Here is a 24,875-nt window from a genome sequence, read left to right as displayed (position 1 = left end):
CTGACCTTATGATCGAGTTACTGCTGAAACTACGAGAATACTGCTTGCAACATAATACAAAAATAAAGTAACAACCAAGACAAGTACAAACTTGAACACAACCTTGTTTCTGTCGGCAGTAAATTGTCCTTGTCTTCATTTCAGTTGGGAACGACCTTTCCACCAATTGGTGTTTTTCACATACTCGAACTATAGCTACAGGTAAAAATGGGCCATAGAAACATTTCCTATTCCAACTCGATTCAGACGCAAACGTATGGTTTATTAACTGTGCTACGTGGTTGGCAGTTCGGCAACGAGTACACATTTGTGGCCTGAATTCGATGAATACACATTTCTCTACTTAAGGTTCATATAAGGGTGGTTGAAATTCCCGTTACCGACTTCTAGGGCTTGTAGAGGGGAGTGAGTACATCATATTTTGAATAGGAACCCATGTCCGGAAACGTCATCCAACGAGACTACAGAGCCTCAAAGTTGTAGGCACGGACGTCTGTAAATGTACGTATACACGGGGTGATTCCGTTACAGACTTTCTAGGATGATGGACAACGGTAAATGTATTAATTTGAAGTAAGGATCTCTGTACTGGAAACGAATGAGTCGAAAGTTATAGACGAAAACCTTTCTGATACCTCTGACAGTTGAATACATGTGCCGGTTCTTGTCTTGCGAAGAATGTAGGGTTGGTAACTTTCAGTGGTGGTAGTGTGGACAAAAAAAGAGAAAAAATGTCCAATAAACTTGGTCTCTAAATTGCATACCTGAAGAGCTATGACCATTCGTTCATCTGCGCTAATGTGAAACACATCTCCTCTGCTGAGCAAGTGTTCATAGCTGTTAAAGTACGCACTTTAGAACCCACATTTATTGGACATTTTTTCTCGTTTTTGTCCACACTATCACCACTGGAAGTTACTAACCCTACACTCTTCACAACACAAGAACCGGTACATGTATTCAACTGTCAGAGGTATCAGAACGGTTTTCGTTTATAACTTTCGACTCGTTCGTTTCTGGTACAGGAATCCTTACTTCAAATTAATACATTTATCGTTCTCCATCATCCTAGAAAGTCTGTAACATCATCACGGGATCACCCCTTGTATACGTACATTTACAGACGCCCGTGCCTACAACTGTGAGGCTCTGTAGTCTTGTTGGACATGGGTTCCCATTCAAAATACTATGTACCCACTCCCTTCTACTTTCCTAGAAGTCTGTAACGGGAATTTCCGACCACCCTGTGTAAATAAAAAGACTAAACAGTCACTTGACCCACTCTCATTCACAAGTAAGCGAAAGCAGCTCGACAAAATGAGAATGAATTCGTAGATTGGATCTCATTATTTGGCACGAGGAATAAAAAACTTTTCCCACTGTTGCTTCCAGCGAGACTTGCGTGTGCAATCATATATATTCACCGCGTGCACCACCGACTGGGAATGCTTCTCACCAAAATCATCACTCCTCACCCGAACGTCTGCTTGTCTTCACCACTGCCACACTGACTGTAACTTCCTTACTTCACATTTTTTCCAAGTACTTAAAAGAAGATTAAATTAAGTTTCCTTTTGGTCTTGGTAATCTGTTATCATTCAGCTGGCTTAATTCACTACGCCATTAAAGCCAATCTTGGTCCTGTCCGGTAAACTCTACGCATACAGACAAAAAAGCTTCCTCAATTTATATATACGTGTGAACGAATATCACACAAGTACATGTCGAGAAAGTAATCAACTTTGCTGTGTATGCACACACACAGATAAATTTTCGCCCACACTTCACGATGAAAGTTTGTCTGCGATATGTCACTCTGAAATTTCAAACTAAACCATATATTTTTGTAAGTTCCATAAAAATTTGAAATTATTTCCAATAGCCTGAAACTTGGCACTGTAAACTTGGCGCCTATTCATAGCTGTACGGCATTCAAAATCTAACTAGAAAACAAATGCGATGCAGGACATTTTTAAACATGGTTGTTACCCAGCAGCCGTATACTAGTTTCAACATGGGATTATACAGCCAACTGGTTGCACATAACTGGTAGGTACACTGACCTAGGTTTCCACAACTCCCTGGGGGAGCGTAGCTGCTCTAAATTCTGACCATTGCTTTTTATCAATGGAATTTTACGATTTATCAAAATTTCTTTCTGTTGAAGACATCCCTAGTAGGTGTCGAAACCTTGGTCGATGTACTTTCCAGTTACGTGCAACCGGTTGGCTGTGTAATACTATGTTGAGACGATACAGTATGTTATAACAAAGCTTGTAATATAGCTTACTGCGTCGCGATACGCCACCACCAGACACAACAAACGGCTAAGCGGATATATTTGACACTGTAGCTTTACTTCAAGAGACTTCGATGCATGGCATAAAGACGAACATCAATGTGGTTTCTGCTCACAGAGAATGACGAAGTATCTGCAGTTAAACTTCTTGGCACGGAATCGTACATAATCATTTCACGTCTGCATGACCGTTGTTATGCATGTTATTCACTTGTTTGTAGATATAAATTACTACATTTGCAATGAGTTTTCACATTAGGCGTCTTTTTAAAAACAGTATGATAAAACTGTTCAAAAAATGGTTCAAATGGCTTTGAGCACTATGGAACTTAACTGCTGAGGTCACCAGCCCCCTAGAACTTAGAACTAATTAAACCTAACTAAACTAAGAACATCCCACACATCCATGCCCGAGGCAGGATTCGAACCTGTGACCGTAGCGGTCTAGCGGTTCCAAACTGTAGCGCCTAGAACCGCTCGTCCACACCGGTCTGCGATAAGACTGTTGGAACGGTTTATTCTGCACTTGATTTTTGTGTACTGTTATATGTCATATGGCCTTGCCGCAGTGGAAATACCGGTTCCCGTGAGATCACCGAAGTTAAGCGCTGTCGGGCATGGTCGGCACTTGTATGGGTGACCATCCAGGCGCCATGCGCTGTATAATACTATGTTGAGACGATACAGTATGTTATAACAAAACTTGTAATATAGCTTACTGCGTTGCGATACGCCACCACCAGACATAATAAACGGCTAAGCGGATATATTTGACACTATGTAACTTTACCTCAAGAGACTTCGATGCATGGCACAAAGACGAGACCTCAATTCGGTTTCTTCTCACAGAGAATGACGAAGTACATGGTGTTAAACTCGTAGGTAAACAATCGTACATAATCATTTCACGTCTGCGTCACTGCGATATTGTTGTTATGTATGTTATTCGCCTGTTTGTAGATATAAATTACTACATTTGTAATGAGTTTTCACATCAGGCGTCTTTTTAAAAACAGTATGATAAAAATGTTGGAACGGTTTATTCTGCACTTGATTTTTGTGTACTGTTATATGTCATACGGCCTCGCCGCAGTGGATACACTGGTTCCCGTGAGATCACCGAAGTTAAGCGGTGTCGGGCATCGTCGGCACTTGGATGGGTGACCATCCAGGGCGCCATACGCTGTTGCCATTTTTCGGGGTGCACTCAGCCTCGTGATGCCAATTGAGGAACTACTCGACCGAATAGTAGCGGCTACGGTCAAATATCATCATACCGACCGGGAGAGCGGTGTGCTGATCCCTCGCCCCCTCCTATCCGCATCGTCCACCGAGGATGACACGGCGGTGGGATGGTCCCGGTAGGCCACTTGTGGTCTGAAGACGGAGTGGTTATGTGTCATAATCTAAGGCGGTATCTTAGTTTCTTTGCGTTCCTTGAAACCTCTTCACAAAGTGAGCAGCAGTTAATTTTACTGTTTTACATCCTGCAATTGGTTGGCTTTGAATTTGAGACTCACTTGCTATCAGCGAGCAATAAAAAGTTCCAGTTCTGAGTCAATACATGAGCAAGAGTGCCTGTGGATTAGTCGTATAATATTAGAGTGCTGTGGAGATTCTTTCACTTGAAATCAGGAGAGAATTACGTCAGCTACGGCAGTAGCTCGGGTAAAAATCCGGCAAGTGTTGAATTTCTCGGACATCCGTCACGACCTGGTGGGACGTAACTTACGAGAGACGTTTCGCGACTGTTAGGGACAGGTAGGCCACGACCCGCTCCTTAAGAGAGCGACTCCATTCCCGCCGAGTGCGTAATTTACGAGCTGTCTGATGGCAGACTTGCACTTTATCGCGGCGCTCGCATCTGGTACGCGGCCGCACTCGCTCATAAGGCAGCGGTCGTCACACGGCCGCATATTTATACGGCGCGCTGCGCGCTGCGCGCTGATGAAAGTCTGGCCGGCTGCAGCAGCCCCCCGGCCGTCACCGATACGTCGCGCAGAGGGCGGCCGGCCGGCCGGCGCTCCTCCATAATGCATGAGGCGCGCCGCGGGCATTAGGCGGCGTGTTAGCTGTAATTGTCATCCGGGAGACAATGTCGGCGCGTGTCTACGCGGGGCGGTCCCCGCGCCGTCCTGAATACCACGAGGGCAGCCTCCAAATCTGGAGACTCCGGTGCGCGGGTATGTGGAGAGACAACAAGAGGGGGAGATTGGAATCTACTGTCGGAAAACTACAGTCTTGGCAATAGTAAGCTTATCGACATAATACTTTTCCGGGTATGGTACCGCGTCATAATGTAAGAAAACTGCGGCAGCTGGAGAATAACTAACGTTTCGGTCACGATTGCAGCGGCCTTCTTCTGGGTCTAATGGTGCGTTCTAGCTAAGCAGTGTCCTTTATATTTTGTTGTCAGTGTTCACTGCGCATGCCATTACGTCATAATTTTAAAAAGGTAGTTTGTTTCATTGGTCACTTGGAAGAAGGAACTGTATTTTAATAGGTTATTGCGGTGGAGGCAGAATGTGATCTTTGTTAACAGAATGAGATTTTCACTCTGCAGCGGAGTGTGCGCTGATATGAAACTTTATGGCAGATTAAAACTGCGTGCCGGACCGAGACTCGAACTCGGGACCTTTGCCTTTCGCGGGCAAGAGCTCTACCAAGGTTCGCAGGAGAGCTTCTGTAAAGTTTGGAAGGCAGGAGACGAGGTACTGGCAGAAGTAAAGCTGTGACGACGGGGCGTGAGTCGTGCTCGGGTAGCTCTGATGGTAGAGCACTTGCCCGCGAAAGGCAATAGGTCCCGAGTTCGAGTCTCGGTCCGGCACACAGTTTTAATCTGCCAGGTAGTTTCGTGACATCTGTTGTCTATTGGCTCTTGTGTTATGTACCATGATTGGTGGTCACGGTCCAATGAGAAGATGGCTGCTGTTTACCAACTGCTGGACGTCGGCCGCGCAGCTGCAGTTACACGTCGGTAGTGCTCGTACCTCGTGTTGAAAGTGCGGTCTGTTGGGCTCCGATTGCTGGCATCCAAGATGGGGCAAGCCTGAGTCCATCCTCCCTATTCATGTTATTAGGGTGTTTAAGTATTTCGATGGCCTCCCTGATTTTGCGTTTCTTCATAATTGGCTGCTTGGCCAACACACAGACTTCGCTGAACTTTATTTCTTTTCCGCAGTTTTGTTAATGTTCTGGACACTGCGGGTTTGTTGTGTTGCTCTAGACGAATATAACGCTCGTGTTCCCGAATGCGCGTTGCTATTGGCCTACCAGACTCCACGATGTATGCCTCTCCATATTCGCATTCCATCTTGTAAACGCCTGCAGTGTGTAATGCATCCACCTTGTCCCTAGTGGAGGCTAGAACGTCCTGGATCCTACGACCACTATAGAAGACAGGCTGCACCCCAATGCGGCGAAGGTGTATGCCTATTCGATCAGTAACATTTTTCACATAAGGTAAGCGCACTGTTGACTGCAGTTTGTCTATTTCTTGCTTATCTTTCTTACTTGTGTTCGTCAACAAGGCTGTGTTTATCGACTTATGGCTTTAGCCATTGGCTAGAAACGTTGTGCGTAACCTTTTAAGCTCAGGTGTGATGTTTTGAGCATCACTTAGGCGGTGCGTACGGACTGCCAAAGAACAGATGACAGAGTTTTTCTGCGCTGGATGGTGGTAGGATTTGGCGTGCAGATACCTGTCTGTACGTGTAGGCTTGCGATATACTCTGTGCCCTCCGCAGTAGTTTCTCACATTATGACGCAGTGCCATACCCACAAAACTTTTATGTCGACTGACTCTGGCCGCGGAAGCTTACGCAATTATATTACAGTAACCTTAATGCTTACAGAAGAAAAGGCGAAAAAGCAACCAGTCGCTGTCAGTAATGCTATTTATGAAAGACAGTGCCATTGCCGGTTTTGAAACGACAGGTTCTTCCTCATAGTGCCGTTCACTTTTAAAATTACATTTAGCTGATGTTGTACATGTGATAGCCATTTTTAGTTGTGATGGAGATTCCACGGAAAATACTACAGGTTGAAATGGAAGTGAGTGAATAGATAAGGATGATGATAGAGGTTAACGGCTAGTTAGGAAAGGGGGGGGGGCGTAGGGAGAGATAAGTGGACAGACAGCACTGAGTAACGTTAAGACCTCAAGAAATGCCCACACTCTAGTAAGAAGCTATACTTCAACGTCCTTGTCATATCCTCAGGGAAATGCACGGCGTAGAATGGATTTGCACATGTAGCAGATTCAAGAAACGAAACAGCGAGTTTCTGGTGCTTTGAAATTGGCCGTATAGGGTAAGAGAATAAACATTCTGGTACCCCAGGAAAAGGTTAAGGCGTTGGGGTAGTAATCCAACACATGGAATACACTGAAGCCCTACTAAAAATCTCAGCACTAAGCATCGGAAACACGATGGGATTTTGGATAAACGATAAACAAGGAAGGTTAATGAACATAGTAACTTGTAACAAATAGCAACTAGACCCACAAAGAAAAGAGTTTTCCAGTGAATCGAAATAACAAACAGAGACAAGTGATAAAACAGAGTACAAGTAATAAAAGATTTGGTCAATACATCCATTTTATAGCAAAATTAGTGAAAGAGTAAGAGGAAAGAAAGGAGTATCAATCTTTGTATATAAAGAAATGATAAGAAGTAAATGAGCGAATAATGTCCTCAGAATTGAAGAAGCATTGACGTAAGATAATAATAGTACGTTGAGTATGGAACCAGTCAAGCGGAATGAAGCAGGAAATACTGTCAAATGATTGAAACACAGTAAATTCACTGGACAGGGAGACATTCCTATGGTGTTAGCGAAATATAGAATGTTCTTGGAAATAATGGCACGCCTCTTTAATAGACTAATCAGGAATGGTGAAGAGCTATCAGAGGATATTGATTACTATGCAGTAAGTTCCATCTACAGAACAGGAAACAGACGGGGTTTAAATAATTACAAGGGTGTCAGTGTAAACAGTAGGAATGTTGTATGGTCGGATGCTGAGAAAGAGAAGCCGGAAATTGTAAACGTTACTTTGGTAATGAGGCGAGATAGCTTAAACGAGGGAACACTTCGATGGATTCGGATCACTGCCTCGGGTGTGTCCCCGCACTACGCCGCGGCAGTACAAACGTCGAGGATGCGGAAGTTTCACGAGGGGACTCGGCTGATCCAGCGGCGGCTCGGGCGGCGCCGTGCACGCCTGTTGTTCGGTGAGTCACCTGTTGCTGTTGTCTCGGGGGCGGCACCGATTTCTGGGCGGCTCGCCGTGACTCATACCGCGCTACGACCTGCCGCATGCCGGGGCCCGACCCGCGTCTGCTGTACTGCGCGCTGCTGCGGCTGCACACGTTTCGTCCGGGTTGCCTGTTGTGGTCGTAATCACAGCATTCGGTTCAACAGTCACCGTTGCCCGTTAGCAACGGAAACACCTGCACGGCCAGCTAGCAACACAAGAATTAACATTCGCAAAGACTCTTTAAGACACCGCTCCTATTCTGTACATATGATATCCCTCTTGTGAGGTACATCTTTTTTAAATTTTTGTTTTGATATTTCGAGTATTTCTTCCCCCTTTGTTCTGTTTCGCATAGCGAGAATTTTTACAAAATATTTTCTTTCATTTTACATACACTACCGGCCATTAAAGTTGCTACACAAGAAGAAATGCAGATGATAAACGAGTATTCATTGGACAAATATATTATACAAGAACTGACATCAGATTTCATTTTCACGCAGTTTGGGTGCATAGATCCTGAGAAATCAGTACCCAGAACAACCACCTCTGGCCGTAATAACAGCCTTGATACGTCTGGGCATTAAGTCAAACACAGCGTGGATAGCGTGTACAGGTACAGCTGCCCATGCAGCTTCAACACGATACCACAGTTCTGCAAGAGAAGTGACTGGCGTATTGTGACGAGCCAGTTGCTCGGCCACTATTGACCAGAAGTTTTCAATTCGTGAGAGATCTGGAGACTCTGCTGGCCCCGGCATCAGTCGAACATTTTCTGTGTCCAGAAAGGCCCGTACGGGACCTGCAACATGCGGTCGTGCATTGTTCTGCTGAAATGTAGGGTTTCGCAGGAATCGAATGAAGGGTAGAGCCACGGGACGGAACACATCTGAAATGTAACGTCCACTGTTCAAAGTGCCGTCAATGCGAGCAAGAGGTGACCGAGACGTTTAACCAATACTCATACCATCACGCCGGGTGATACGCCAGTATGGCGATGAGGAATACACGCTTCCAATGTGTGTTCACCGCGATGTCGCCAAACACGGATGCGACCATCATGATGCTGTAAACAGAACCTGGAATCATCCGAAAAAATTACGTTTTGCAATTCGTGCACCCAGGTTGGTCGTTGAGTACACCATCGCATGCGTTCCTGTCTGTGATGCAGCGTCAAGGGTAACCGCAGCCATTGTCTCCGAGCTGATACTCATGCTGCTGCAAACGTCGTCGAACTGTTGGTGCAGATGGTTGTTGTCTTGCAATCGTCCCCAGGGATCGAGACGTGGCTGCACGATCCGTTACAACCACGCGGATAAGATGCCTACATTGGAATTCCTTCTTCTGCGACCAATTCAGCAAATTACAGAATACGTGAATTATACAGAAAACAGACACAAATCAATGGATAGAGCATATCTCCGGAATTTTAACTCACATTGCAGGTGCTCAATAGGAGCTGCAATCGTAAAGTGACAAGCGTCAATATGTGCGTGTAATTCCTTGTCACGATTTGTTGCCCATAAATGTATGACTACTGTCCGCTTTGCAAGTATGTTCAATGGGTTACCAAATTAAAGGGACAAACTGATCCGGTGCGACCATAAAGTGAAGCGGAGCAATGGGTTAACAATGACTCTTGTAGACAACTGTAGTTACAAAAATGCTGCAAACCGTTAGCAGGCTTCCTTTTGAAAGTAAGTCTTCGATACATAGCAATAACATCTGGCAAATTCCAATTTGCTCTCTGCTGGTCTACCACGAACGCATACGCCCGAACGGTAGTAAAATGATAAACAGCTCATTAAAAATTTACAAATGAGGCTTATCTTAAAAAAATTTCTTTTGATTATTTGAGAAGGCTATTGAGCTTTGCAACGTAATTAATTATTTCTTGATTAACCCTAGCAATACCAAGGCATTTCCCATAACGCGCGTTACCAGACGGGTTTAGTTTATGCCCGACCTAGAAAACAATAGTTACTGTCCACTTATATCAACAACATACTTTTTAAACGCATACTGATGTTTAAGTAGGGTCAAAACCTGATAAGACCTATTTTAGCATCATCAACGCACTTCCAATGACGTGTAGTACCGACTTCATGACTGCCAAGAAAACTTTATAAAATGCAAATTTAGTTCGTTGTTCTTGACTTCTACTCTCAAAATACTTTTTAAAGAGATATTCATGTATAAGTGAGACCCTGAACCTGGAAACATGACATTCATAGGGGAAAGTGACATCTACTCCTGAGACTTAAATTTTTGCCTTATGTTTAAATTCGAAATTTGAAATATGTAATTAAGCAAGCCTGTAGAAGAATTCATTAAAATAATATTTTTTCAGAATTTTAAAATATAAAGTAACTGACTAGATTACAATATTTTCAAAACGTGGACGTAAAGTACCTCTGCCCCGCCCTCACTTTATTGGTATTGTAAGGCATCAAGAGATCAAACAAACGCTGAAAATACTCCCATGTTTTTGGCAAATTGCCAGACATGCTGTACTCATATTGACAGGATTCTCTAGTGATCATAGATGATAATACACGAGGGCGGGCTGAAAAGTAATGCCTGAATTTTTTTGTGTAAAAACTCTCAAAGCTTTTTAAATAAACAAATGTTATTAACAATCTACATCTTTATTCTTCATGTCCACATTTATTTTCTCAACGTAGACACTCTGGCGACATACACATTTCTCTCAACGACATATCAGATTGTTGATACTGTCACTGTAGACTGTTTGACTCTGTTGATGGAGCCACAGTGTCAACTCTGCGTGCATTACTTCATCACTATCAAAGTGAAGTTCTAAAGGTTTTCTTTAAGTTCTGGAAACAGGTTAATCAGATTGGACTAGGTCGCGACTGTGTGAAGGAAGACTGATGACAGTGAACCCAAAGAGTGAGACTGTATGGTCGTATATGGTCTTGCATTGTCATGCTGAAGGAGAGAGGACTCCAAGCCTGGACGAACTCTTGAAATTCGAAGCTCGATTACGGCACTCTGTTTCTCAGCATATTTTCATTATACACTGGCATGTTACACGCTCTCTAGCAGCAGACGCTTGAAAATATGTAGACACGAAGAAGAAAGACGTAGAATGTTAATAACGTTCGTTTAACTTAAAAGCTTTATGAATTTTTATATAAGAAATTCGGAGGAATAACATTTCAGCACGTCCTCGTACACTTATTACCGTACCTTGGTTCAAAATGGTCCAAATGGTTCTGAGCACTATGGGACTTAACATCTGAGGTCATCAGTCCCCTAGACTTAGAACTACTTAAACCTAACTAACCTAAGGACAGTACACACATCCACGCCCGAGGAAGGATTCGAACCTGCGACCGCAACAGCAGCGCGGTTCCAGGTTCCTAGAACCGCTCGGCCGCAACGGCCAGCCCGTACCTGGGTTTATGTCAGGTGCATATTATGTAATCCATGTTCCCAGGACTTCCTTTTACGTCACGTAAATATGGGCGCCACAAAGATTCATCGTTTCCTGCAGTCGACGTTATGGCTGCAGCTTGTCCGGGACCAAAATGCACCGAGCAGCCTCATCACCACATCCGGCAGTTCTCCACTTTCTTTGTGCCGGTGATGTACTGCCAAGCTGTCCGAGTTCCCACAGCGCCCTTCGCCTGCCCAGCCCACACAAAGAAGCGAATAGGGCGTCCGCGCCCGAATAAAAGTGCCGGGACAGTCAGTTTATTGCAAAGACGAAGAGTTAATCGCCGAGAATGAAACAATCCTAGCTTTCCGCCCTCAATTTCGAATCCCCCGTGGGAAAGACGTCCTCTCCTCACGATGTGCCTTCATTGTTTGGACTTGTGTGGGCGGCCACTGTTTTGTTTACGGTGGAGCTGACGGAAGTTGGCGTTTAGCGCCAGCGACTGGGGCCGGCGTATGACGTCAGTCAGGCTGGGGAGATCGGGCCATCCGTCAAGGTGCGATGTGACGTCACGTGACACACCCACGCTCAGATGCTTTCAGTCGGCCCCACTCGGCCCTGTGGCTGCCCACAGCGAAATGTCTTCATACGGTACTTTCGAGAACAAACGACTTGAAGGTAGTACCAGTAGTAGGTTCTTTGCTCGCTGTGACACCTCGGGACTATACGTCCACAAGTACACTTTACTCCTAGACACTATGCTGGAACACAGAGAGCAGATAATTGTCTTATTGTCACAGGTGCTGATAACGGAAATGGCGTCGTCGTTATTAAAGGCAGAGTACGGTCTCATGAGAACAGCGAGAAACTTAACATCACGACTGATGGTCACGAACTCAATGAAGTTAAGGAATTCTGCTACCTAGGCAGTAAAATAACCAATGACGGACGGAGCAAGGAGGACATCAAAAGCAGACTCGCTATGGCAAAAAAGGCATTTCTGGCCAAGAGAAGTCTACTAATATCAAATACCGGCCTTAATTGGACGAAGAAATTTCTGAGGATGTACGTCTGGAGTACAGCATTGTATGGTAGTGAAACATGGACTGTGGGAAAACAGGAACAGAAGAGAATCGAAGCATTTGAGATGTGGTGCTATAGACGAATGTTGAAAATTAGGTGGACTGATAAGGTAAGGTATGAGGGGGTTCTACGCACAATCGGAGAGGAAAGGAATATGTGGAAAACACTGATGAGGAGAAGGGACAGGATGATAGGACATCTACTAAGACATGAGGGAATGACTTCTATGGTACTAGAGAGAGCTGTAGAGGGCAAAAACTGTAGAGGAAGACAGAGATTGGAATACGTCAAGCAAATAATTGAGGACGTAAGTTGCAAGTGCTACTCTGAGATGAAGAGGTTAGCACAGGGGAGGAAATCGTGGCGGGCCGCATCAAACCAGTCAGTAGACCGATGACAAAAATAATAATAATAATAATAATAATAATAATAATAATAATAATAATAATAAACGGTCTCATACTCGTCGAAGAGGAGCAAATCTGGCCCTCTGTTTTTGACATCTATCTTGAGCGATTAAGATTTTTCGCGATTTCCGCGAAACCTGGATGGGCAGGCGGAGATCTGAAACCGGATGCTTTCAAACCACACCTCCAGCGTCTCGCCCACTCCGATTCTTCGCTCGGTGGTTGGTCTGCACCTTCATCTGTACATTAAGCAAACTTCTGTGCGATAAGTGCTTAGACCATTATCATCCTCCCCTGTTCCATTCACGAAGTACTGGAATTTCTCTGATGTTTCTGAATGGTCCTTCAGCGAAATAAGTGTATGAGAAGGGTATATTGCTTGAATCTTCTCGAACCTAACTCTCTAGAAATTTGCAGAGTAAACCTCTCCGTGATGTACAGTGCCTCTCTTGTGACGTCTGCCATTAGATTTGCATGAGAAACTGCTATGGTCTCTCATTGTCTATGGGTAGTCTCGCTGATGATAATTTCAGTGCAACCCTTCCGTTGAAACTGAACACAACTGGATTACTTCGGAGTTGAATGGGAAATGATGTACTGTATAGGCAATTTCAGTATAAGTTACTTAAACCTCTCAAAATTCTTTTATTCGCGTGACTTTCAGAAATCAATATTGCCTCTTGAAATTAGAAAATCTTAATGATTCCTCGTAGTCAACAATGACTTTGTTAGGGGTATTTTAGTTAAAAACAAAAGCGATTTTCTTCAGCGCTTATGAGATAAATGAGAAGTAATTCATTGTTAAACTGCCTCACGCTTCTTTAGTGTATTATGTCTTTCCAGCAAGCATTTTGGCATCTGCTGGTCTAACAGCTCCAGGGCGTCCGAAGGGGAAGCCTCAGCATCGATTATAAGAAAACCAAGTACTGGTCGAGTCCTTTCTCGAACTATTCTCTTACCGACTGAGCTATTCAGGAACGTCCTGCGACCTGCATTCCAAGATATATTTCTCAGTTCCTTAAACTTCCCTCAGCCTTACTCGATACGGGTCTTTGGAAGTTAACAGACTGAAGCGATTTGAAATTAGCCCAGGAGAAATAGCTCCTGGCAGTTGTTTACAGACCGAATCGAGTGTCTGAAAAGGAAATAATACATAAAAAGCAATCATTCCTACAGCAGAATCAGTAGGATAAAATTGCCTCTCTCAGAGGGCTCTACAAAGTTGTTTAAAAGATCTGAACCCAAACACGTAATCCACTTTGTCCATTGTAGCTCGTCAAAACAGACTGGACACTTTCCATAGCTCTGCTGTACTGTCAAAACTATCGGCAATGCCGCATCATATCCTTTTCGATTCAGGTACTTCTTTGCTCTTGCGAGACAAGAGAAAGGACGGAGTACAGTACAGATGAGTCAGGCTTGAATTGTATGCACGGAGTGGCCTTTCGCCGTAAGATGGACGCGTAACCTGTTTGTCACCCAGATTTGATCGCTAGCTGTGGCTTCCAAGTTATCTGTAGAATGCACTTTAAACAGCCTATGGGCGGTTCCGTGCGCCATGTATTTCATTCCTTTCCGTCAGTGGTTAAAGGTTATCTCAGAGAGCCGCCTGCGCCCTTTCTCGCCTCTCTCTTGCATCACTGTCAGGTGATTCATACGTGTCCAGCATCGCCTTCGGTTACCACGAGCATTACTCTTTTCACGTACATTTGCCATACTAAGCAACGAGCGCCTAAGTGACAACGGTCTATTCCATCTAAGGTCCTCGTGAATTTGAGTCCCCTCAAGTCCCTCCACTATCAGCTCCACAATACCTCGAAGAAGTTACTTCGAAAACTCATGAAACTGTATGTTTCTCGCCGGCCGTTGTGGCCGAGCGGTTTTCGGCTCCTTCACTCAAAAACCCCGCGACCGCTACGGTCGCAGATTCGAATCCAGCCTCGGGCACAGACGTGTGTGATGTCCTTAGGTTAGTTACGTTTAAGTAGTTTTAATTTCTAAGGGACTGATGACCACTGATGTTAAGTCCAATACGGCTCAGAGCCATTTTTTTTCTATGTTTCCCAGCAAAACTGTTCCTCAAACGAAGTACGTTGCGCCTTAAGAAAATATGCACCAGATCGGGACTAGAACACGGATCTGACACTTATTGCGTTACTTCGCCCTATATTTGCTTTGCTGGGAACTTTTTTTCCTGGAAATAAACTCTGATGCTGAGGGAATTGGATTAGGAAATGAGACAATTAAAGTGGTAAAGACGTTTTGCTATTTGGCGAGCAAAATAACTGATGATGGTCGAAGTAGAGAGGATATAAAATGTAGACTGGCAATGGCAAGGAAAGCGTTTCTGAAGCAGAGAAATTTTAACATGGAGTACAGATTTAAGTGTCAGGAATTCGTTTCTGAAAATATTTGTATGGAGTGTAGCCATGTACAGAAGTGAAACGTGGACGATAAATAGTTTAGACAAGAGAGAATAGAAGCTTTCGAAATGTGGTGCTACAGAAGAATGCTGAAGATTAGATGGGTAGATCACATAACTGGTTTGGAGGTACTAAATAGAATTGGGGAGAAGAGGAGTTTGTGGCACAACTTGATTAGAAGAAGAGCTCGGTTGGTAGGTCATGTTCTGAGGCACCAAGGCATCACCAATTTAGTAATGGAGGGCAGCGTGGAGGGTAAAAATCGTAGAGGGAGACCAAGAGAGGAATACACTATACGGACTGGGAGATGAGGCAGGTTGCACGGGATAGAGTAGCATGGAGAGCTGCATCAAACCAGTCTCAGGACTGAAGACACAACAACAACAAACTCTTACTCTCCCTTCAGAGAAATATTCTTTACTTTTTAAATCAAAACATGGTCTTTAACTCCTACAAACTGAAATTCATGCTCTTGAAAAAATATTTTTTTCCTTGAGAAAACTGTAAATCCTATATTCTTTATGACTTAAAACTGCCTTTCCTTGTACTTGGTAATGAAACATTTTTTTCCTTTTCAGATTTAAATACTTCTCTTAACCACATTTATTACTTCTCAAAAAAAAAGTTCTCTTTCCTTCTTACTTTTATTATCTTCTTTTCTGAGTAGTTGAAATTGTTAAATACTAATTTATAAAGAAAGCTTCTCTTGGAGTATCCTTTTCATTTCCAGCTTATCGAAAAGTGTCGACAAAATTTATTAAACTGAGCTTGTTCAAATTATTGCAAAACATCAGTAGTATAAAATGTAAACCAACGTATCTATATCCCACTTAAAAATTTTGAACACTTTATTTTGTGAAAGTCATCTTGACATTGCCATCAAAGGCTCCTTAAACTTCTCGCCCCCTATTCCAGGTTTTGATAAAATAAATTACATTGTAAAGAAAAAGGAAAAGTCTTCTGTCAGCTCTCAACCTCGCGTAAGAAATTTTAGAATTTCTGTTGACAGTCGTGCTGGATGTTATTGTTATGTCATCAGATATAGAGAAACAACATGCTGTGGTGAGTGAGTAGTTAGCGAAATGCCTTGTTAGCCACACACAGCTGTTACGCTTCGTGTTTGGAATCGTGTGTGGATCCGGTCGATTCATGACTGCCATTTCTGTCTCTTCTCCGCATACGTATTAGAAAATTTTTTTCTTGCACGGAAACCTGTCTCGATTGTCTGTAAATTATTACAAGAAGTGGACTTGGAACGAGATTTCAGTTTGAATCACTTTGTTCTGTGCATTGTCACAGTTCGCCGTCCACTTGTGGTACTTCCTCATCTACATCTACATCTACAATCCGCAAGCCACCCAACGGTGTGTGGCGGAGGGCACTTTACTTGACACTGTCGTTACCTCCCTTTCCTGTTCCAGTCGCGTACGGTTCGCGGGAAGAACGACTGCCGGAAAGTGTGCACGCTCAAATCTGTCTAATTTACATTTGTGGTCTCCTCGGGAGGTATAAGTACGGGGAAGCAACATATTCGATACCTCATCCAGAAACGAACCCTGTCGAAACCTGGACAGCAAGCTACACCGCGAGGCAGGGCGCCTCTCTTGCAGAGTCTGCCACTTGAGTTAGCTAAAATTCAACGTAACGCTATCACGCTTACCAGACGTGCCGCTCTTGTTTGAACCCTCTCTATCGCATCTGTCAACCCGACCTGGTACGGATCTCACACTCATGATCAGTACTCAAGTATAGGTCGAACGAGTGTTTTATAAACCACCTCCTTTGTTGATGGAATACATTTTCTAAGGACTCTCCCAATGAATCTCAACCTGGCACCTGTCTTACCAACAATTAATCTTATATGATAATTCCACTTCAAATCGTTCCGCACGCATACTCCCAGATATTTTACAGAAGTAACTGATACCAGTGTTTGCTCCGCTATCACATAATCATACAATAAAGGATCCTTCTTTCTATGTATTCGCAATACATTACATTTGTATATGTTAAGGGTCAGTTGCCACTCCCTGCACCAAGTGCCTATCCGCTGCAGATCTTCCTGCATTTCGCTGCAATTTTCTAGTGCTGCAACTTCTTTGTCTACTACAGCATCATCCGCGAAAAGCAGCGTGGAACGTCCGACCCTATCTACTAGGTCATTTATATACCGGGTGATCAAAAAGTCAGTATAAATTTGAAAACTTAATAAATCGCGGAATAATGTAGATAGAGAGGTACAAATTGATACACATGCTTGGAATGACATGGGGTTTTATTAGAACCAAAAAAATACAAACGTTCAAAAAATGTATTGCACATGGCGCTTCATCTGATCAGAATAGAAATAATTAACATAACAAAGACAAAGCAAACGTGATGTTCTTTACAGAAAATGCTCAATATGTCCACCATCATTCCTCAACAATAGCTGTAGTCGAGGAATGTAGGTTGTGAACAGCACAGTAAAGCATGTCCGGAGTTACTGTGAGGCATTGGCGTCGGATATTGTCTTTCAGCATCCCTAGAGATGTCGGTCGATCACGATACACTTGCGACTTCAGGTAACCCCAAAGCCTATAATCGCACGGACTGAGGTCTGGGGACCTGGGAGGCCAAGCATGACGAAAGTGGCTCCTGAGCACACGATCATCACCAAACGACGCGCGCAAGAGGTCTTTCACGCGTCTAGCAATACTTTTTTTTTGTTCTAATAAAACCCCATGTCATTCTAAGCATGTGCGTCAATTTTTACCTCTCTATCTACATTATTCCGTTATTTATTAAATTTTCAAATTTATACTGACTTTTTGATCACCCGGTACATTGTGAAAAGCAGTGGTCTCATAACACTCCCCTGTGGCACGCCAGAGTTTACTCCAACGTCCGTAGACGTCTCTCCATTGAGAACAATATGCTGTGTTCTGTTTGCTAAAAACTCTTTAATCCAGCCACACAGGTAGTCTGATATTCCGCAGGCTCTTACTTTGTTTATCAGGCGACAGTGCGGAACTGTATCGAACGCCTTCCGGAAGTCAAGGAAAATGGCATCTACCTGGAAGCCTGTATCTAATATTTTGTGGGTCTCATGAACAAATAAAGCGAAATGGGTCGCACACGATCGCTGTTTCCGGAATCCATGTTGATTGCTGCAGAGCAGATTCTGGGTGCTGTAGTGTTACTGTAGGTATTAAATCACTTTCAATTCAAGATAGGAGTCACAGTCTACCTAAGCACGCCTCCGTGCCCGACTGTTTCGCTGCAGGTCTGTCAACTCTGGTGACGCGAGCAGTCGGCGACCCGGGGCGGCGCCGGCTGTGGCGCTCGGGACGGGTGACCAGTGGAGAGGCTCGCCACTCTTTCTGAGGAGTTTGCTCAGATGACGACACGGCCGCTGGAACGCGCGGGCTCTCTCTCCATTGAGGGCCACGAGGGACGCGCCGGCGCGCAGAAACCGAGGACCGCACTCACACTCAGTAGAAAGCGGCGGCCGCGTCGCTAACGAGCGGCCCACACGGCTGGCGCCCGGACTCTGCTGTCGCTCGTAAACACTCTGGAGGTCTTGCCTTCTGCCAAGGCGAGGCGACACTAAAGCAGCAATTTACAGTAGGTGAAATCTACCGGGGCAGCAGCCCGGGCAGTGAGCAGTATGCTGCCAGAGCGGTTAATCGCAGAACGCATCACTCAGATGTCTTCTCATCTTTGAATGACGACATGTACAGGGAGGTGCATTGATAGTGACCTGGCCAAATATCTCACGAAATAAGCATCAAACGAAAAAACTACAAAGAACGAAACTCGTCTAGCTTGAACGGGGAAACCAGATGGCGCTATGGCTGGCCGGCTAGATGGCGCAGCCATAGGTCAAACGGATATCAACTGCGTTTTTTTAAAACAGAAACCCACATTGTATATTACATATTCGTGCAGTACGTCAATAAATATGAATGTTACAGTTGGACCACTTTTTTCGCTTTGTGATAGATGGCGCCGTAATAGTCACAGACGGATAAGTACGTGGTATCACGTAACATTCCGCCAGTGCGGACGTTATTTGCTTCGTGATACATTCCCCTTGTTAAAATGGACCGTATACCAATTGCGGAAAAGGTCGATATCGTGGTGATGTATGGCTATTGTGATCAAAACGCCCAACGGGCGTGTGCTATGTATGCTGCTCGGTATCCTGGATGACATCATCCAAGTGTCCGGACCGTTCGCCAGATAGTTAAGTTATTTAAGGAAACAGGAAGTGTTCAGCCACATGTGAAACGTCACCCATGACCTGCAACAAATGATGATGCCCAAGTAGGTGTTTTAGCTGCTGTCGCGGCTGATCCGCACATCAGTAGCAGACAAATTGCGTGAGAATCGGGATTCTCAAAAACGTCGGTGTTGACAGTGCTACATCAACATCGACTGCATCCGTACCATATTTCTATGCACCAGTATTTGCATGGCGACGACTTTGAACGTCGTGTACAGTTCTGCCACTGGACACAAGAGAAATTACAGAACGATGTTGGATTTTTTGTACGCGTTCTATTTAGAGACGAAACGTCATCGATCAACAGCGGTAACGTAAACTGGCATAATACACACTATTGGGCAACGGAAAATCCACGATGGCTGCGACAAGTGGAACATCAGTGACCTTGGCTGGTTAATGTATAGTGCGGCATTATGGGAGGAAGGATAACTGGCCCATGTTTTATCGATGACATGGCAGTCTAAATGGTACAATGTATGCTGATTTCCTACGTAATGTTCTAACGATGTTACTACAAAATGTTTTACTGAATGACGGAGTGGCGCCGGCCGCCATGGCCGAGCGGTTCTAGGCGCTTCAGTCTGGAACCGCCCGACCGCTACGGTCGCAGGTTCATCCTGCCTCGGGCATGGATGTGTGTGATGTCCTTAGGTTAGTTAGGTTTAAGTAGTTCTAAGTTCTAGGGGACTGATGACCTCAGATGTTAAGTTCCATAGTGCCCAGAGCCATTTAACAGAGTGGCGATGTACTTCCAACATGACGGATGTCCGGCATGTATCGCATACACTCTATGACACACAAAACGTACAAAATACGACGTTTAATGTCATACTCATATTTATTGCTTGTTACGTAAACACAATATCCCACTGGCCATAATCCTCTCCACGAGGCCAAAATCTGACATGCCAGCTTCTTTATTTCACGTTGCGCAGTGCAGTGGAATGTTGAATTCTACGCCGTGACGTCACCAGCAGCTCGTCCACGTGCGTTCTCACTTCCTATGAGAGGATGACTTTATGACGTGGCACGAAAAGGTTAGGGGCAAAGCGTCACGGGAGCATCCTACTGAAATCTCCCAAAGAGATTACAGGAGGCTCCAAAGTTGCAGGAGCCGTCCAAGGTAGTTATTCTGCAGCTCATTGTGCAGCAGAGGACACAATCATGTTTCTTCTTTGGGATACCAAATATTATCTCCTCATCTGTATATTCCGGACATGGCACGTAGTACCTTCTTGTTCTTTCATCGGTTTGAAACCACTGCGTAGGAGGTGATTACCTACATGCTTCCTAAACATCCAAAATACAGACTTCTGCAATCAAGACCTCAGCCATGTCATCCACAGCTGGGAAAAAAAAACGTGTCGTGTTGAAGGGTACGCTTAGCACCATATCCAGTTTCTGTGCTCGCAAATTAATTTTATTCCAAGTGATAAAACTTTTGAATATCTCTTGTATTACTCCACTTTTAACTTACAAAAACGAGTAATTGGAAGGTTTTCTCAAGGTAGTACCAAAGATGATGGCTGCAATGTAGAGGGAGAATGGAGAAGGAATTTGTGCGTAGTTCCGTCAGCCAAAACCTTGCTATAGTCTACTTCACAAAACTTTGCGTAAGATACTTGCTACAAAGAATATACTGCAGACGGGGAAACTTACAACAAGTATATACACTGACGGAAAAATATCGAAACATCAAAAAATAATTAATTTAGAGTAATGAAATTTTGGAAATACATTTGTCTAGGTAACATTTTAAAGTGATTGCATCACAAGATTACAGGTTAATGTAGGAGCGAATAAGCTATTGCAAATGAGAAATGTAGCTGCTAGAATGTTAAATGGAAGCACGCAGACGTGCATGCATCGTGTTTCGCAGGTGTCGGATGTCAGTTTGCGGGATTGAGTTCCACGCCTGTTGCACTTGGTCTGTGAACACAGGGACGATTACTGCTGTTTGCACATGACGCTGGGCTTGTCCGTATGTCCTCGATTGGAGACAGACATGATGATCGAAATGACCAAGGCAACGTATCGGCATTCTGTAGAGCATGTCGGGCTACAACAGCGGTATGTAGGCGAGCGTTATCCTGCTGGAATTCTGCTCATGAATGGCTGCACAGCAAATTGAATCACCAGACTGACGAACAGTTTTTCAGTGAGGGAGCTTGGGTTAACCACAAGAGTGCTCCTGCTGTCATACGAAATCGCACTCAAGACCATAACACTACGTTTAGGTCCACTATATCTTAAACGCAGACAGGTTGAGTGCAGTTTCACAAGTGACCTCCTTCTAACCAACAAACGGCCATCACTGGCACCGAGGCATAGCCAGCTTTCATCAGAAAACACAACACATCTACTCACTGCCCTCCAATGAGCTCTCATTTGTGACCACTGAAGTCGCAAAAGTTGTTGGTTTGAGGTCACTGGGAAGCACGCTACAGGCTCCTGGCTCGGAGCTGTCCTTGGAGTAACCGAATAGTAACAGATCGTTGCATCACTGTGATACCAACTGGTGCTCAAATTGCTGTTGCAGGTGCAGTACTATGCGACAGAGCCATAGCCGAACATGATAGTCTTCCCTCTCGGTAGCGCCACATGGCCGTCCGAAGCCCGATCTTCATCCAGCCCTACGTTTCTCGTGACCACTGTTGGCATGAGTCATGTATAGTGGCATCATTCGTACCAAGCGTTTCTGCCGTATCGCAGAAGAAAAATCCAGCTTCTCGTAGCCCTAGTACACGATCTCTTTCAATGCTTGTGAGGCGTTGATAATGGCGTGTATGCCGCATTAAAGCCATTCTTGACTAACACCAACTCACTACGTCCAATCTCAAAGGTACATCTACATCTACATTTATACTCCGCAAGCGACCCAATGGTGTGTGGCGGAGGGCACTTTACACGCCACTGTCATTACCTCCCTTTCCTGTTCCAGTCGCGTATGGTTCGCGGGAAGAACGACTGTCTGAAAGCCTCCGTGCGCGCTCGAATCTCTCTAATTTTACATTCGTGATCTCCTCCGGAGGTATAAGTAGGGGGAAACAATATATTTGATACCTCATCCAGAAACGCATCCTCTCGAAATCCGGACAGCAAGCTACACTACGATGCAGAGCGCCTCTCTTGCAGAGTCTGCCACTTGAGTTTGCTAAACGTCTCCGTAACGCTATCACGCTTACCAAATAACCCTGTGACGAAACGCGCCGCTCTTCTTTGGATCTCCTCTATCTCCTCTGTCAACCCGACCTGGTACGGATCCCACACTGATAAGCAATACTCAAGTATAGTCCTTTGTTGATGGACTACATTTTCTAAGGACTCTCCCAATGAATCTCAACCTGGCACCGGCCTTACCAACAATTAATTTTATATGATCATTCCACTTCAAATCGTTCCTCACGCATACTCCCAGATATTTTACAAAGTAAATGCTACCAGTGTTTGCTCCGCTATCACATAATCATACAATAAATGATCCTACTTTCCATGTATTCGCACTACATTCCATTTGTCTATGTTAAGGGTCATTTGCCACTCCCTGCATCAAGTGCCTATCCGCTGCGGATGTTCGTGCATTTCGCTGCAATTTTCTAATGCTGCAACTTCTCTGTATACTACAGCATCGTTAACGGAAAGCCCCATGGAACTTCCGACACTATCTACTAGATAATTGATATATATTGTGAAAAGCAATGGTCCCATAACACTCCCCTGTGGCACGCCAGAGGTTACTTTAACGTCTGTAGACGTCTCTCCATAGAGAACAACATACTGTGTTCTGTTTGCTAAAAACTCTTCAAGCCAGCCACACAGCTGGTCTGATATTCCGTAGGCTCTTACTTTGTTTATCAGGCGACAGTGCGCAACTTACGCTCACGACCGTTACAGCATGTGTTTAAAGCAAACACGATATGCATCCTCATAGCAGCACCACTACCGCCACTCTTATACGACTGGTGATAAATGTGAGCAGACGTCATCCTTCAGATGTAGAAACACGCCTACCAACTTCCGTTTATGTCGCACAACTTCTTCCTGGTGTTGCAGTTTCTTTTCCGTCAGAGTATAATTTTCGCTACAAAAAGTTTTGCAAGTCACTGTGCTAATGAAGGCGACATGGCTCCATCCACTCACACTATGATCTGAATCATTTCTCAGATTCTCTAAAAATATTGTGATGCGTTCGCATTTAGTCTGGCTCCTAACATGTGCGGTCGAATCTCACACTAAACGGTATAGTCTCCCTTAAGAGTATGCAAAAGACTGATATAATGTGTGGAGAATATTCATGGCAAGTAATCTCCATGGAAACAATGCCGAAGTTATTCTCCGTACACGTCAGCCACAGTAATGGACTAGACGGCTTCGCCATTCTTCATTCATAGTCCATTCGGCAGTGAGCAGGTGTCCCACTGGGACAGGTGCTTCGTGCTAGGAGGGGCAGGACTGCAGGACGCGGCCCGCAGGCTTGCGCGCATACTAAGCATTTCCAAACACGTCGCAGGCCGTTCAACCTGGCCGTTACTTTACGATTTGTACAGGCCCGCTCCACAGACACGTTCCGACGCCGCGCACGTCGCAACTAACGGTCATCGTCATTGACGTGTCGTTCCACGCACAAAGCACGCACAATGCGCTATATGTGCTGCTGCAAGTTAGTCCTTGTAGTTAGGTGTACTCACACTCAAGAGGAACTCCTCTTCACATTTAGAAAACTCGCTTTTGGAGGGATCGCGCCTTTTTCGTCGCGGCGAGATCTACACTCCTGGAAATTGAAATAAGAACACCGTGAATTCATTGTCCCAGGAAGGGGAAACTTTATTGACACATTCCTGGGGTCAGATACATCACATGATCACACTGACAGAACCACAGGCACATAGACACAGGCAACAGAGCATGCACAATGTCGGCACTAGTACAGTGTATATCCACCTTTCGCAGCAATGCAGACTGCTATACTCCCATGGAGACGATCGTAGAGATGCTGGATGTAGTCCTGTGAAACGGCTTGCCATGCCATTTCCACCTCGCGCCTCAGTTGGACCAGCGTTCGTGCTGGACGTGCAGACCGCGTGGGACGACGCTTCATCCAGTCCCAAACATGCTCAATGGGGGACAGACCCGGAGATCTTGCTGGCCAGGGTACTTGACTTACACCTTCTAGAGCACGTTGGGTGGCACGGGATACATGCGGACGTGCATTGTCCTGTTGGAACAGCAAGTTCCCTTGCCGGTCTAGGAATGGTAGAACGATGGGTTCGATGACGGTTTGGATGTACCGTGCACTATTCAGTGTCCCCTCGACGATCACCAGAGGTGTACGGCCAGTGTAGGAGATCGCTCCCCACACCATGATGCCGGGTGTTGGCCCTGTGTGCCTCGGTCGTATGCAGTCCTGATTGTGGCGCTCACCTGCACGGCGCCAAACACGCATACGACCATCATTGGCACCAAGGCAGAAGCGACTCTCATCGCTGAAGACGACACGTCTCCATTCGTCCCTCCATTCACGCCTGTCGCGACACCACTGGAGGCGGGCTGCACGATGTTGGGGCGTGAGCGGAAGACGGCCTAACGGTGTGCGGGACCGTAGCCCAGCTTCATGGAGACGGTTGCGAATGGTCCTCGCCGATACCCCAGGAGCAACAGTGTCCCTAATTTGCTGCGAAGTGGCGGTGCGGTCCCCTACAGCACTGCGTAGGATCCTACGGTCTTGGCGTG

The 24,875-nt window shown here is 45.0% G+C and overlaps 1 protein-coding gene and 1 pseudogene across 1 annotated transcript in view; one reads left to right on the top strand and one right to left on the bottom strand.

Annotated features, from left to right (window-relative positions):
* Positions 1–24,875, bottom strand: part of LOC126267873 (dendritic arbor reduction protein 1-like) — a 1,078,567-nt gene that overhangs the window by 51,138 nt on the left and 1,002,554 nt on the right. The gene's annotated exons all lie outside the window — the stretch shown is intronic.
* On the top strand, positions 2,850–2,966 carry LOC126268346 (5S ribosomal RNA; annotated as a pseudogene).

The sequence above is a fragment of the Schistocerca gregaria genome, chromosome 4, assembly GCF_023897955.1.
Source record: "Schistocerca gregaria isolate iqSchGreg1 chromosome 4, iqSchGreg1.2, whole genome shotgun sequence".
NCBI classification, from domain to species: Eukaryota; Metazoa; Arthropoda; class Insecta; order Orthoptera; family Acrididae; genus Schistocerca; species Schistocerca gregaria.
This window is presented reverse-complemented; position numbering and strand designations above follow the sequence as displayed.